The sequence below is a fragment of the Chenopodium album genome, chromosome 8, assembly GCF_948465745.1.
Source record: "Chenopodium album chromosome 8, dcCheAlbu1.1, whole genome shotgun sequence".
In the NCBI taxonomy this organism is placed as follows: domain Eukaryota; kingdom Viridiplantae; phylum Streptophyta; class Magnoliopsida; order Caryophyllales; family Amaranthaceae; genus Chenopodium; species Chenopodium album.
In genome coordinates, this window is record NC_137841.1 from 52,134,397 (window position 1) to 52,147,953 (window position 13,557).

Below are 13,557 nucleotides of genomic sequence, written 5' to 3' on the forward strand. Positions count from 1 at the left end.
TCCTTCCACTTGGAGTAGTCACCTTGAATATCTTACGCACCCTTATACTGATCCTTCTGCTGGAGTGATGAGCTTTGAAGGGTCAAAGTTCTCGCGTTGTAGGACCGTTTGGATGAGCGAGGAGTTATCCTCTATGTATCCCGGCTCATCTTTTTCTCGCCCAAATAATAATCCCATGAAATTAAAGTCAAAGCATGGGGGTGCTTTCTCCTTGTGAATAGGAGTTGGGATTTCATTTAGAAAATAGCAATCTAAGAAGATTTCAAATCCCGGTTGCCTTATGTCATTTACAACAAAAGGTTCAGGAAATTCATAGCATGGATAGTCTTCTCCTTCTCTTATGAATTGGCCATTGAGAGTAAGTGAATACTGATCCATTGGGATTGCTTTCTTTTGGATGCGAGCGTTCCTACGCGCCTTAGACCTTTCCTGGGCTCGCTTAAGATCTTCCCGAGTCGGTTCAAAGCCAAGTCCGAAAGTATCTAACTTGGAGGTCAGGTAATTCCAGCTGTTTTGCAATTCCCTTCTTCTTTCCTAGAGTCATTCCAGAAAAATGCCCTTGTCTCTTGAGAATAGCATTTACTATCATATTGGATTGGGGGTCGTGACAGAGAGGGGTCCTTTCATCCCCTTCGATTAAGGAGACCTCTTCATTAAAGCCCCACAAGTCTTCATCGTCTTCCTCGTGCTCCACATTGATGATTGGATTTTCCACAGCTTTAATCCTTCTGGTTGAAGTATCAATTGTGATAGGGATTCCTCCAACTATGGCTTTTACCTGTTGGTGAAGAGATTAAGGGACGACCTTGAGGACATGAAGCCAAGGGCGTCCCAACATAAGTTGAATGAAGCTTTAGTATCTACCACTTGGAAGGTAGTGGCATGTTCTATTGCTCCCTCCATTACATTCATAGTAATCTTACCAAGAGCTTGAAGACGATTGTTGTTATAGGCTCTTATTCCTTGGTTTGACGGGGTTAAGTATTCATCCCTTATTCCTAACATCCTCGCAATTCGGAGGGGACAGACATTAATTGCAGATCCATTGTCTACAAGAGTCATTGGGACGTTCATTCTCTTGAAAACTACTTTGAGATTTAGTGCCTTATAATGCTTGTCACCTTCTGGAGGTAAATATTTGTCAAAAAAGGTGATCAAGTTGATAAGACTAGGGAGATCACTCGTAAGGAAGTTAGCCAACCCCTCAGGAGTGGTGTCGGAATCTATCCCTATCTTATCCAAGGTATTCATTAATTCCAACCTATGTTCTCTAGACGTAGCTAGGAGTTTCCATACATTCATCTTGACCTTGGTCTTTTTGAATTGCTTTACAATGTCATTGTCTTCTACGATAGTTATGGGAACTTGCTGCATAGTTGGAATAGGTTGTGTAGCGACAGGAGGTTGCGTTCTCCCAGATCTTGTGAGGACGTCTATAGGTGAATCCTCTTCATCCCAAAAGTCACCTACTGAATATGACACTTAAAGTGGAGGTTTTTCCATGTCTTTTAGGTAGTCGTCTTCTTCATCGCTGTCCCAAACCCCATTGATGCTTATGTCTTCTTCTTGTGGGATTTGAGCTAGCTTCTTATCATCAATTATCTTCTAAATTAAATTTTAAATTTAAAACAACTTTCAATGGTATGTCCCCCTGATTGATGGTATGGACAATAGATCATGTCTTTCCTCTTTAAAGATTCAAATGGTCTTGGTTCGAGAGGTTTGACCTTACCACTCTTGGAAGCATTTGGAACATTTTAGCATATGAAGTCCCAATTGTAGTATAGAGTTTATTACTTTTCTTGGGTCTGTCAATTACTTGCAGAGGAAATGTTTTCTTCTTCGTGGGTGGAGGTTCTATTGCTCCTCCGCTTATTTCTTTGCAAATTCAAGAGCCTCACGCAGTATGGATGTTCCCTCCCACATGGACCATATAAGCATTCACATGTCTTCCTTGCATTCTTGTTCTAGAAAATCCTACATGGCATCGAAAAAGATCTCCCCCTCTTCTTTGATAGCATGAAATTCTTTAATAGGTTTTATGAGAGATGAGGGATCAACCTCGTTTTCCTCATCGGAGATGGCCAAGGAATGAGCGAGAGGTGCGTTGTTGATGCTTGGCTTCTTATTGGCAGGGGGCAATGGTAGTTTATTGTTATGAATTAAATCTTGAATAACTTCTTTAAGCTTCCAACAATTCTTAGTGAGATGGCCCTTACCTTGGTCATATTTGCAGTGTGCATTGGGGTTCCAATTAGCAGTCCTCTTTTCAATTGGTGGGTCCCCAAATGGTCCAATATGAGTTATAAGACCTTTTGCATTCAGTCGGTCAAATGCGATGTCATAACTCATACCAATAGGAGTAAAGTTCCTCATAAATGGTTTCTTTTGTCCTTGGTTGTTCATAGCAAGGACTTCACTCAAATTAAAGGTGCTAACATGTTTGAGTGGGTGGTTTTGGAAGAAGAAGGATTGGCGTTCTTCTTGCCTTTCCAGCCACTGTTGGAGTTATTATTACCAGCTTTTCGCTTAGCAAGGTCATCTTCAATGTTAATTCAAATGTCATAAACGACCTTGCAGGTGTGTAGATTATTTTGATATTTGAGATGCTTGGAGTACTTCTCTCGAAGGTTCTTGATGAACAACCTCACAGATTCTTTCTCACTTGGTACTTCAATCATCCTAGCAGAGGTTTCTCTCCATTTATTGAAGAAAGAAGTGAAACCTTCATTTTCTTTCTGCTTGAGTATTTCAAGTTCCTATAATCAGTTTCAACTTGAATATTGCACTTGTACCTATTAATGAAAGCGTTTACTATTGATTCCCAAGCAGAGGTTTTCTCTTTGTCAAGGGAGAAGAACCATTGTTGGCAAACAATTTCAAGAGATAAGGAAAATAAATAAGGAAATACTTTTTTGTCAATACCCTTAATACTCATTATTGTTTCAAAAGCTCTTAAATGAAAATAAGGGTTGTCAGTTGCCTTGAATTTTGAGATGTCGTTGCCATTGAACTTCTGCGGAAGAAGCTCCTTGTCCACCGAGACCCCTTGTGAACTAGTGCCCTGAAACTTGTAGTTACTAGATAGCTTGCTCAAGCTTCTTGCATGAGGTCCATTTGTTGTTGCTTCACAAGATCATTAATTTGAAGGGTTAAAGCCTTCAACACTTCAGTTACGTCAGTCAATTGATTCCTAAGTTCATTGACTTCTTCCTAAGTTGCCATTATCTTATTAGCTTTCCTTTTTCGAGCGATTGGTATGTCAAAAAGTTATACTTGAATGAAAAGGTTGTCTTTGATCAAACGTCCTTCCTTTCTTTGCCACGCGCTGTAAATTAAACCATTTATTTTAATGACTTGACTCAAATTTACTTTGACTTTACGAGTTTATAAAGAAAAAGCAAAAATTAGGGTGTATATTTTTGGGAATCAAGTATAGGGTTCAAACAAGTGGTTTAATTGGATGATTAATATCTGACTTACCCCCCTAAACAAATTGACGGAAAACATGCGCATATAAGACTCTCTTAGACATGGTCAAAGTGTACTTTATATTGTGAGTGCAAGTGACATGCTTTGACTCTTGTGTAAGACCATGGGACTTAGTGTCTAGACTCAATTAAGGACTTAACAAAGGGTATTATTATTAACAAAATAATCGAATTGATTAGCAAACTGTTTAATTAGACTCGTAGTGATATCTCGAGCAAAATACCGAACTGTCGCCAAAGCAACAGGACTGTCGCCGCACTTTGCGGTGTAGCGCCAGACGATAGAGCTGTCACCAGGAGTTGCACACCAAAGTGTGGCGCTCACATCCAAGTTCAAGCCTACGCACAATAAAGCGTAAAAAATCCAACAATGATAATAAATAGCAAATCTCTTGATAATACTAAACTTACCATGTAAGAATCACAAGGAAAACCCGCTTAAACAAGTAGCACATTCACAAAGTAAAGCAACGATAATAAACTGAAACCAAAATGAAACTAATAAGGATGCCTTTTTTTATAAAATATAGATCACAACTCTATAAATAATTAACATAAATATGAATCATATTGCACAAGAAAAAGAAGTAGTTAAATAAGAAGGGAAGAAAACACAAAGTGGAGTAGTTGACCGGAAAGGCAGAGGCGGCGACAAAGGTGGTCCTCGTATATGGTGGTGTTACACATTTAGGTAGGGTATTTAGAAAAAACTTTAAAATTAAATAAATAAATAACTACACACGACATACCTGGCGGCAGCGACGGAAAAAGACAGAAAAAGGAGGAGGGACGGGCACAAGAGGAATTCAGCGACGGTGGAGCTGCAAAAGGGGTTAATTTGCGACCCACAATTAGCTATTCCAGACAAAATAACGAAACAAAAAAAAATTCAAACAAATTACCTGGGTTTACTCGACGGAAAACGCAAGAGGGACGGATAGAAGAGAATTCCGGCGACCGAAGGCCCGAAGAACATAGCTTTAATCTATAGTTCAGGACTGAAATTTTCCCTTAATTAGCCCAAAAACAGATTGGCTAAATCAATTATAAAATTTTCTTTATTACTCTTGGACAGTATAATATAATTAAATTTAATAGTTTCCTATGTTACTCCATATTAATTGGTTGTATCTAAATGTTTCTTTAACCAAATACAACCTAATTAAAACCATCTAGCCAATAAGAAATATACAACATCTTCGTGCCACGTGGTTTGGCGTTTAAACATCGTTATAGTATAACTTAGTAAACCTAGTCCCCATGGGATGTACGGATGATGTTCATTGGTATAGAGTTGAAAGTAATACATGGTTTGCGTATATATCTCGTACATACATACTAGGAGTAGTTAAATTTCATGATGTTTTGTTTAAAATTAATAATAGTATTTTTACGATCACCTCTATTTAAAATTAATTGTGTACGAGTGATGAACATCTTTTAAAACATCGGACAGGTTACTCATTAAATTAAACATTATGCAAATACATTTTTTTCACCTAGAATAAATATAAGCCTTCATTATTTTTCTATACATATTACAAACAGAGGAAAAAATATAGAGCTTTTCATAATTTTCCAACAAAGTAAGTTTTTTTTTTTAATGAAAATTCGATAGTCAAACTCAATTAATAATATGAGAAATTCCAGAATTATTTAGTATGAACTGAGAAGCCAAATTATCACTCCAGAAATTCAATAATACGAATCCATACTTGAAACAATAAAAAATAACCCTAAATTTTGGGTTCATTTGTGACCCAAATTTAGGGTTTTCGCCCAAACTAACTAATTCTAAAAAAAAAATTGCAGTGACTTACCTGACTTAACTCGACGGGAAACGGAAGAGGGACAAAGAGAAAAGGAACCCGGCGAGACGGCAACGGTAGCCTTGCAAAGAGGTTTAATTGTAACCCAAATTTAGGGTATTTTCCCTAATTAATTAGATAAAAAAAAAACAAAATACAGCAACTTACCTGAGTATCGGTGTTAGAAAACAAGGAGGGACGGGCAGGAGGGGAAGCTGGCGATGGTGGTCCTGCTTGGGGGTTAATTTGCGACCCATTGTTAGGGTTATCGAACAAAGTAACGAAATATATTTTAAAAAAAAAAGAAAATTAAGATTACATACAAAGTGCAGCATCGCCGGCCAGAGAATGCTCGTCGGTGGGAAGAACGGGTGCAGTAGCGACCGTTTTTTCCTTCTTCTCTTCGTTGTTTCCCTCTTTCCACTTCTTAGCTGTTTCTTCTTTCCCCTTTCCCCTTGCAAATTAATATACGACAACTTAATTTAAATTTCTTTTAAAAAAACTATGACCGGTTCTACGAAAGTCAGACCGGTCGTAATTATTTTTTTTTTTAAATAATGACATAATTTTAACGACCGGTACAACGGCCGAAAAAAATTTAAAAACGATCGCAATTATAGAATTTTACGACAAGGTTATTAACGGTCATAATTAATAAGAATTGCGACCGTTTTTATAACAGTTGCAATAAAACGATCGTAAAATCACCGAGTTTTAGAAGTGCATGCTTTCTTTTGTTTCGAGTCAACTTTTCTTTTTTCTTTGCCTTTTGAAATACTTTTCTTTTTTAAGTATCATAAAAGTCTTGAATTCAAATCTTTATCCTAGGCAATCCTTAGGAGGAATATTCTATCCCCTAGGCGGACATTAATATTTGTTTTGTCCTTGTTTATGTTCCGAACCTTGTTCTTGTCCTTGCGAGATCTGCCAAGTAACAACTGCTTCAAATCTCTAGACAAAGGAGGAGGATATTTGTGGGATACAACTTCCCATAAAAGCCTAGTGCACCAATATTCATTAAATTTTTCCACATCTTGAGAAACAGGAAATTCATAACGGCACCGAAGATCTCCTGAAGGAATGGTTTGACCAAGACCATATTGTCTCTTTACCCTCGAAGGGCAATAAAAAGTTAGCTTTGATAAGCTAGGAATTCGACAGAAGGGTTGAGCATTGACGCCGATCATTAATGGGTGTCACAAATGGCACACATTTCATGAGCATTTATGTTGTTTTTACCTTCTTTTCCTATATTTTCTTCTTAATAAAGTCATAGTTTTAAGCTTTTGCTCTTTGTTTTACCTTTTCCTCTCTTATTTTGTGGTTTTGTGCATTTTGATGGTTTTTCTAGTCTTTTCTCCTTTGTTTTCTCTCTTTTCGTGGTTGTAGATATTTTACGAGGTTCGGGTTTTGATATGGATGGATTACTTAGGTGGAAGATGCTTTTGGAGAAAGCCCATTGCAATAGGAAAGCTCAAGATGCAAGGAAGTGGGTTCTCCAAGTTCTAGCTATTGCGGTCTCAAGCCGTGCACTCATGAAGATGGGGAGTTGAACCCACTATCTAATGCTTTTTGGGACTTCAACTCTTGGTTTCCATCATCATCATTCGGTGCGCTCATTTGAAGACCTTAGTGAATGCACAAAGCCGTGAGAAGTGCTGAAGAAACCCAGAGAAGCACGGGTGCGCAGCTCTGCTGCATGCGCGCGCCTCCATGGGTATTTGCCTTGCTCGGTTTCGTTTCGCGCCTTTTATAATTACTATTGTAACTCGATTTTTGGGGGAAGTTTAGAAGTAATTAGAGATTGAAATTTGATCATAATTTTATCTTAGTTTAGAGCTTCAATCTCTCGTTTTAGGGTTAGTTTAGGAGTAGATTTTAAAGAAAGAAGGTGAGGAATTTGAATGGTGATTGATAGATAGAAGATTCAATGGTAACAATTGTGTTTAAGATCTTCTTTATAATTAATGAGCATTTTTAACACTATCTCATTTTATTGCTTGTTTTATATTCTTATTTATTTGGATTGATTTTGATGTTTGATACTTGATTAGTGTTGTTGTTCTTAATATATTGTTGATTCTTGATGTCCTTAGTTTTTAATTGATTAGATGATGATTTTAGAATAGTTGTTTTGCTAGGGATTGGGTAAAACTTGTATAATTGATTGATTGTGCTTAATTTGGGAATTTTGTTGATTAATTGTTGAGATTAAAGTGATTAATGGAAATTGTGCATGTGTGTAATTCGATAGGCCTTGAGAATTATGCTAGATTGAATTGTAATTTCTAATGATACAAAGCATTAATTTAGGAATTGCAATTGTCGATTGAGTTTGATTTGTGATGTTCCTAGTTAGTGTCTCTCGTAGTTGGCGCTATTTAGACCTCTAGGAGATAGCTTGTCGAGCTCTTTTGATTGCTCTTACCATTAGTCTTCGCAACTATCGATTTTCATGTTGTTCCCAAGTTGCTACAATTGTCATGATTACATGTTAATCCCGATTCCCTAGTGCTTTATTTGTTTGGTTTCTTTGTGTTAGTTGTTAGTATTCTCTCTTTATCTTTGTCTTCGACCTAGCTTAGGCGCATAATTGAGAGTGCTTGAACATTATCGTTCCCTTAGGTTTAACCCTTGACTTGACTCTATACTAGTATTTAGGTTGGTTAAGTGTTTATAAACTTAGTTTAACAGAGGGAGGATTAGTTTCAACGACCTAGTCTCAACCCTCGTCCAAATGGCGCTGTTGCCGGGGAACGGTGTCTATGTTTGAGTGTTTTTGATTGCTTGTGTCTAGGTATTTGTATATTCTTCTCTTTTATTTGATTTTTTTTTGTTTGTGTAAAAAGAAAAAAAAAAGAGAAAATGGCATGCCTATCATTTCCTCAATATGATAATAAGCCTTTTTGTGAATATTTCAATAGACTTGAGGGATTTCTTTACTATAATCATTGTAGTCATTATGAGGCTTGTAAGATTTGTTATCTTGGTTTGAATGAGAAAACTAGAGACATCTTTGAAAGCATGTTTAATGGTAGATTTCGAGCATTGTCAATCGATGATGCTTGGGATTTTTATATCTGGTTTGCTAGAGATACTTGTGATCATGGTCATGGTTATTCAAATGCTTCCATTGATGATTGTTATGGTCCATGTTCCATGAATGATGAATCTTGCATGCCTACTTGTGCCCCACTCCCTAATTTAATGAATATGCTCATGATCTTAATTTTAATTCTTCCAATCTTTGTTGCTTTTCTTCTTCTCTTGTTGAACCTCAACTTTCTACACCTTTTTTTGAATATCTTATTGATATATTAGAGTCTCGAATTAGGCGCATTGAGCTTAGTAATGATCTTGGACCTTGTAAGAAGATGATTCTTACATCTGTGAGAGGTCAATTAAAGATAACGAAAAAGAATGAGGAGCGCGTTGAGGAGGAAAAGAGAAGAAGAGATGAGTTAGAAAGCCTATTTTCATCCTTGATGCTTGTATTTGAACAATCCCTATCCAATTTGTGTCTGGAGGATGATGATGATGATTTTGAACAACCAAGAGAGGGTAAGGATCCCTTTAGTGAGCATTTTAGTGATGGTGAAGGAGTTATGAATGAAGAGAGTGTTAATTTCGAAATTCCCAGCCGTCCTTCCCATTTTGATGAGTCTCTTATGCATGATTGTGACTTTTTTATCCATGAGTATTTGGACTTGTTTAAGGTTATGGCCAATAAATTTTTTAAGAGTCAAAGGAAAACCCATAACCTTTTAGACGATTTAGTTGAGAATGCTTCATGGGAGAGAGATGATTTTGAAATGAACTTGTATCCATTCATGCATGGTTTCAAGACACTAGTACAAAACTAACCTTAAGTAACACCCAAAAAATGTTGCATAAAGTGGTAAAAGTGTTACTATAGACAATAGGTAACATTTTATTGGGTGATACTTCCGCCCATGTTACCTAAGGTGTTATGTAACACTTTGGGTGACGTATGGTAACACTTTCAAAAGTGCTACTATAAACCCTCTTATGTAACACTTTTTATATTATTAGTATCATTTTTCAAGTGTTAAGTTTTATTTCTTAGGTAACACTTATTTATCTTTTGTAACATTTTTCAATCATATAGTAGCACTTAATCCGACATTATGTATCACTTTTTGAACTAATGTAACACCTTATTGAATATTAGGTAACATTTTTTAATCATTTTTTGAGACATATGGTAGCACTTTATTCGACATTATGTATCACTTTTTTCAAACTTTTTTTTTTTTTTTTTGCAAACAAATGTAACAATTTTTTTTTTATTGTAGTTGTTGTTGTTATTGTTGTTTAAAAATAATACATAATATAAATTTGTACAACAACGTAACCATGAATGAGAAATTAACGTATATGATAAACAATAATTTGAATTGAAATAATTTCATAATTCTTACAAAAAATTATCCATAAACACCAATTTTATGTTTGGTCAAACAATATAATAATCAAAACAAAAGAAAGACAGCTTTGGTTTCTAGCTTGGAAAAAGGGACGAAATAAGAAAAAGCTCCAAATTTTCCAAAAATAGTCAACGCGATAGCAGTATGATAGCAAAAGCTAAGTGGCAGAACGACAGCACCAATAATAGTACCTACAAATCGGATATCAATATATACCAGCAGACGGCAGTATGTAGCCGCAAACATCAATAGTAGATAGCAGTGGCAGCAAACAGCAGTAGCAGCCAACATTGGCAACAAACAATAGTAGTAGCCACCAGTGGCAGCAAACAACAATAGCAGCCAAAACCGGCAGTAAGCAGTAGTAGCAGCAATACAGCAGTATGCCAATAATAGTACGTGACAGCAGCAGCGGTTATAGTTAGCCGAAAGCTCCAAAGTTTTCACTCCCGGGAGTAAAAGAAAAAAAGTTTATCTCGATCTTGTATATGTAAGCACGCTTCTTGTGGCATCATCACTTTCCGAAGCAATCCTTCATCTTGATCCTTTTGATCCTATGTATGTGTGAAAGCATCATACATCAGACAACTAGAACAAAAATGAAATAACATAATAATATGAGTTAGTGCTTTGTAAAAGATATTGTATTAACCATTACCTCATTTTTCTCTTGTTCTCTAGAGTATACATGAAGAAAATGATCATAATTTATTTTCTATTAAGGGTGGTGGATGTGTGATCAGAAATGGAAGGGGAGGGGGATCTAGTTCAAGGCGAAACTAAGAAGACATGAGCTAGAAACCTAGCATAGGCAGACTAGCAGCTATAAGTTGCTACTATCGGTTTGTTGATCTATGACAGACATGTATCTTAACTGAAATAATGAGACTGATGTGCTATTGCTACAGGTGTTATGTCACTAATGTCATAAATACTATGTTTAGCTCATGTCATTAAAATATACAGTTACCTTGCTCATTGTAAAAATAAGCTGATCATATGAAGGATGAAAATTTGTTGTATACATGGGAGACTATGCTATAATCTCCCATCTAGATCTTGCTTCCTACAAAGAAGAACACACAAGACTGCAGAATGAATATGAGACTATAAGTACAACAGGTGGTGGGATTGAGGTATTTTCATTTTGTAAATTAGCCTGTGTTCATGTCAATATAAACTAAGTTAGGCTGTTCAAGCTTAAAGTATTCAAAATCCTACATACAACGACTGCGCTATGGCTGCCAGAAACTAAAAGATGATATAAACAACAATAAAATCAGAGATGATCGCAACATCAATATTATGTATAAGAACAATAATTACATTTAGGATCATGCCATACTGAAGCTTACAATGTTTTCAATTTCCGTAAAACTACTTAACTATTTCAGCTACTTGAAACACTGCAATTAGTTCATTTCAAGCAAGAATGCATGGTAAATATATCAAACTCATATATCACCTAATTCCTTGCACTCTTATCGAGAAGCAATGAGAATCAATGTCAAAATATCCAAGAGTCCTGAACCAATTCAAATTACCAAATTTACAAAGGCAAAAAGGTTTATATAGTTTAATATGGTCTTAACCAAAGACAAATAAGAAAAATAAGTTTCACTCAACCGAAAGCAATATTAGTCTATCTGGCCAGCTAATAATCAAGTCTGATGAGATAATTCTCTAATACTCATATACATGCAATGCAAATATTAATAAAGCTTTTCGCATATATGTTGTGTTTGGAATTGCGTGTATACCTCAGACTTAGACTATTAGAAAGATTAATTTATCTCAAACTTTGCTTTATTAATCTTGCATAGCTGCAATGTGTGTTATGGAAGACACATTTATTGAAGTTAGAAACATGTATGACATGATATCTTTATTTGTTCAAGTCTCGCGGAAAATTGCACACTTACAATTTGGAAGGGCTATAACAATAGCTAATTTGCTTAGCGAATAGATCATTGTGCCAACCAGCGTAAATATAGATTGCTACTAGCATGAAAAAGTTAATCTGACATCGGAAATGCACCTCTTGATGTTATCATTATATGATGTCAGATAATTTAATGCACTACATTAAAAAATGGTAAAATATTAATATAGCTCTAAAGTACAGATTTGGAGCCTCGGCTCATTCGGTGATCACATACCAAAAGAGCACAATCTTATGAATGTAAAAGTCAACTCGTGACAGTAATAAATGCAATCAACACAAGGGCTATTAAATTAATTACAATTAGTTATAATTAAAGCAAGGTAGCAATGATACTATACTATACCTAGAAGTTTTGGAACACCAAACCTTTCACATAAATCATCACAGAAGTGATTGCAATTTCGTGCGAGCAAATCATAGGATTCCCCTAGCCACTCTCTAACTCAGTTCCCTCAAGATCTGATTAACCTTGGAGACAGAAAGGTTGGTTTGTCCAAGAACAATTTTTTCATGGTATGTATACATGGGGTTTTTTGTAGCAGGGCAGCTAAAGACTCCAGTTCCTTGTTCACAATACCCAAACGACCATTCATCTTCTCCATGCACCTATAATTATTCCATGGAACTTACCAATTACCATTACTATCCTTAAAAACATGTGATTAAACAAAAATAGAAAAAACATGCCATTTTGAATCCCCTAACTTTGCAATCATGGAAATGTCTAATTTTGCAATCATATAGCCATTTTGAATTAATTTCTCCTCATGCCAGAATAGGATAGACAACAGGATGGGATTAAGCACCTCAAACCAAGCAGAATTCACAAAATTTCAATGCTGTTAACTATTAAAAAAGCTGATCTATATAAACCCTTGTAAAACTAATTAGAAATTACTTAATCTTGTGATAGTAATCAATAATCAACAAATCATAAGTTTGACGATAAAAAGTAAATATCCAAATACTAATCTATCAAAAATCGATTAAAACCGCTAATGAGAAAAGTAATAAAAACCCCTCAAATTCTTTGAAACTCTAAATCAATCACCAGTTTCACCACCAGACTTCAGGAAAACATAGGTAAGACCACACTTAGGATCTAAACCTTTATTTAACAAAACCTAAGATTTGAACTAGTAATTATATAAAAGAGCCCAAAATTTGGAATTTAAAGGGGAAAGTTTGAAGAAAATCATACCATGACGACCAATTGAAACCCTTGAATTCGAAGCACCATCGTTATCGCTCATGACCACCTTCACTATCGCCACCACCATCGCCGCCACTTGTGAATGAGGAGGTAGAAGAGAGAGAGAGAGAGAGAGAGAGAGAGAAAGAGAGAGAGAGCGATAGAGTGGCCAGGCCTATGGTGGAGTCAAGACTTAGAGAGATAAAAGAGGGGTACGGGTGGAGTCTTCTAATTATTTTGGGGATACATGGTAAAAACCAGTGTCCATTTGTGTTTTTCTACTAGTAGTTGTAAAATATTAATTACAAATAAAGCTTACAATTAAACTATTAATATTATGCGAAGTATATAATAGTAATACGGTCAAATGATTATTCCTAATTTAAAATTTATATATGACCAACTGGTACCAAAAATTAAAGTGTTACAATAAAGTGCTACTTAATATCAAATTATCAAAGTGTTACAATAAAGTGTTACTAAATATCAAAGTGTTACAATCAAGTGATACTAGATATCAAAGTGTTACCATAAAGTGTTACATGATATCAAAGTGTTACAAAAGTGTTACTTATGAATTAGTTAAGGTTCTAACCTTCAAAGTGATACCATTTGGTGTTACCTAAGGCAACTTTTGTAGTAGTGAGACTTTGGGCTTAAAGGAAGTTGAGGA

The 13,557-nt window shown here is 35.6% G+C and overlaps 1 long non-coding RNA gene across 2 annotated transcripts; it reads right to left on the reverse strand.

The window, feature by feature from the left end:
- Window positions 1-9,696: 9,696 nt before the first annotated feature.
- On the reverse strand, window positions 9,697-13,144 carry LOC145556117 (uncharacterized). Of its 2 annotated transcripts, XR_014091752.1 has the most exons (3): window positions 12,894-13,143; window positions 12,036-12,298; window positions 9,697-10,301 (listed from the first exon to the last, which is right to left on the reverse strand). It is a non-coding gene; the product is annotated as an uncharacterized LOC145556117 (long non-coding RNA). The 2 variants fall into 2 exon arrangements; XR_014091751.1 differs by lacking the exon at window positions 9,697-10,301 and having other exon boundaries at window positions 11,976-12,298; window positions 12,894-13,144.
- Window positions 13,145-13,557: the final 413 nt, after the last annotated feature.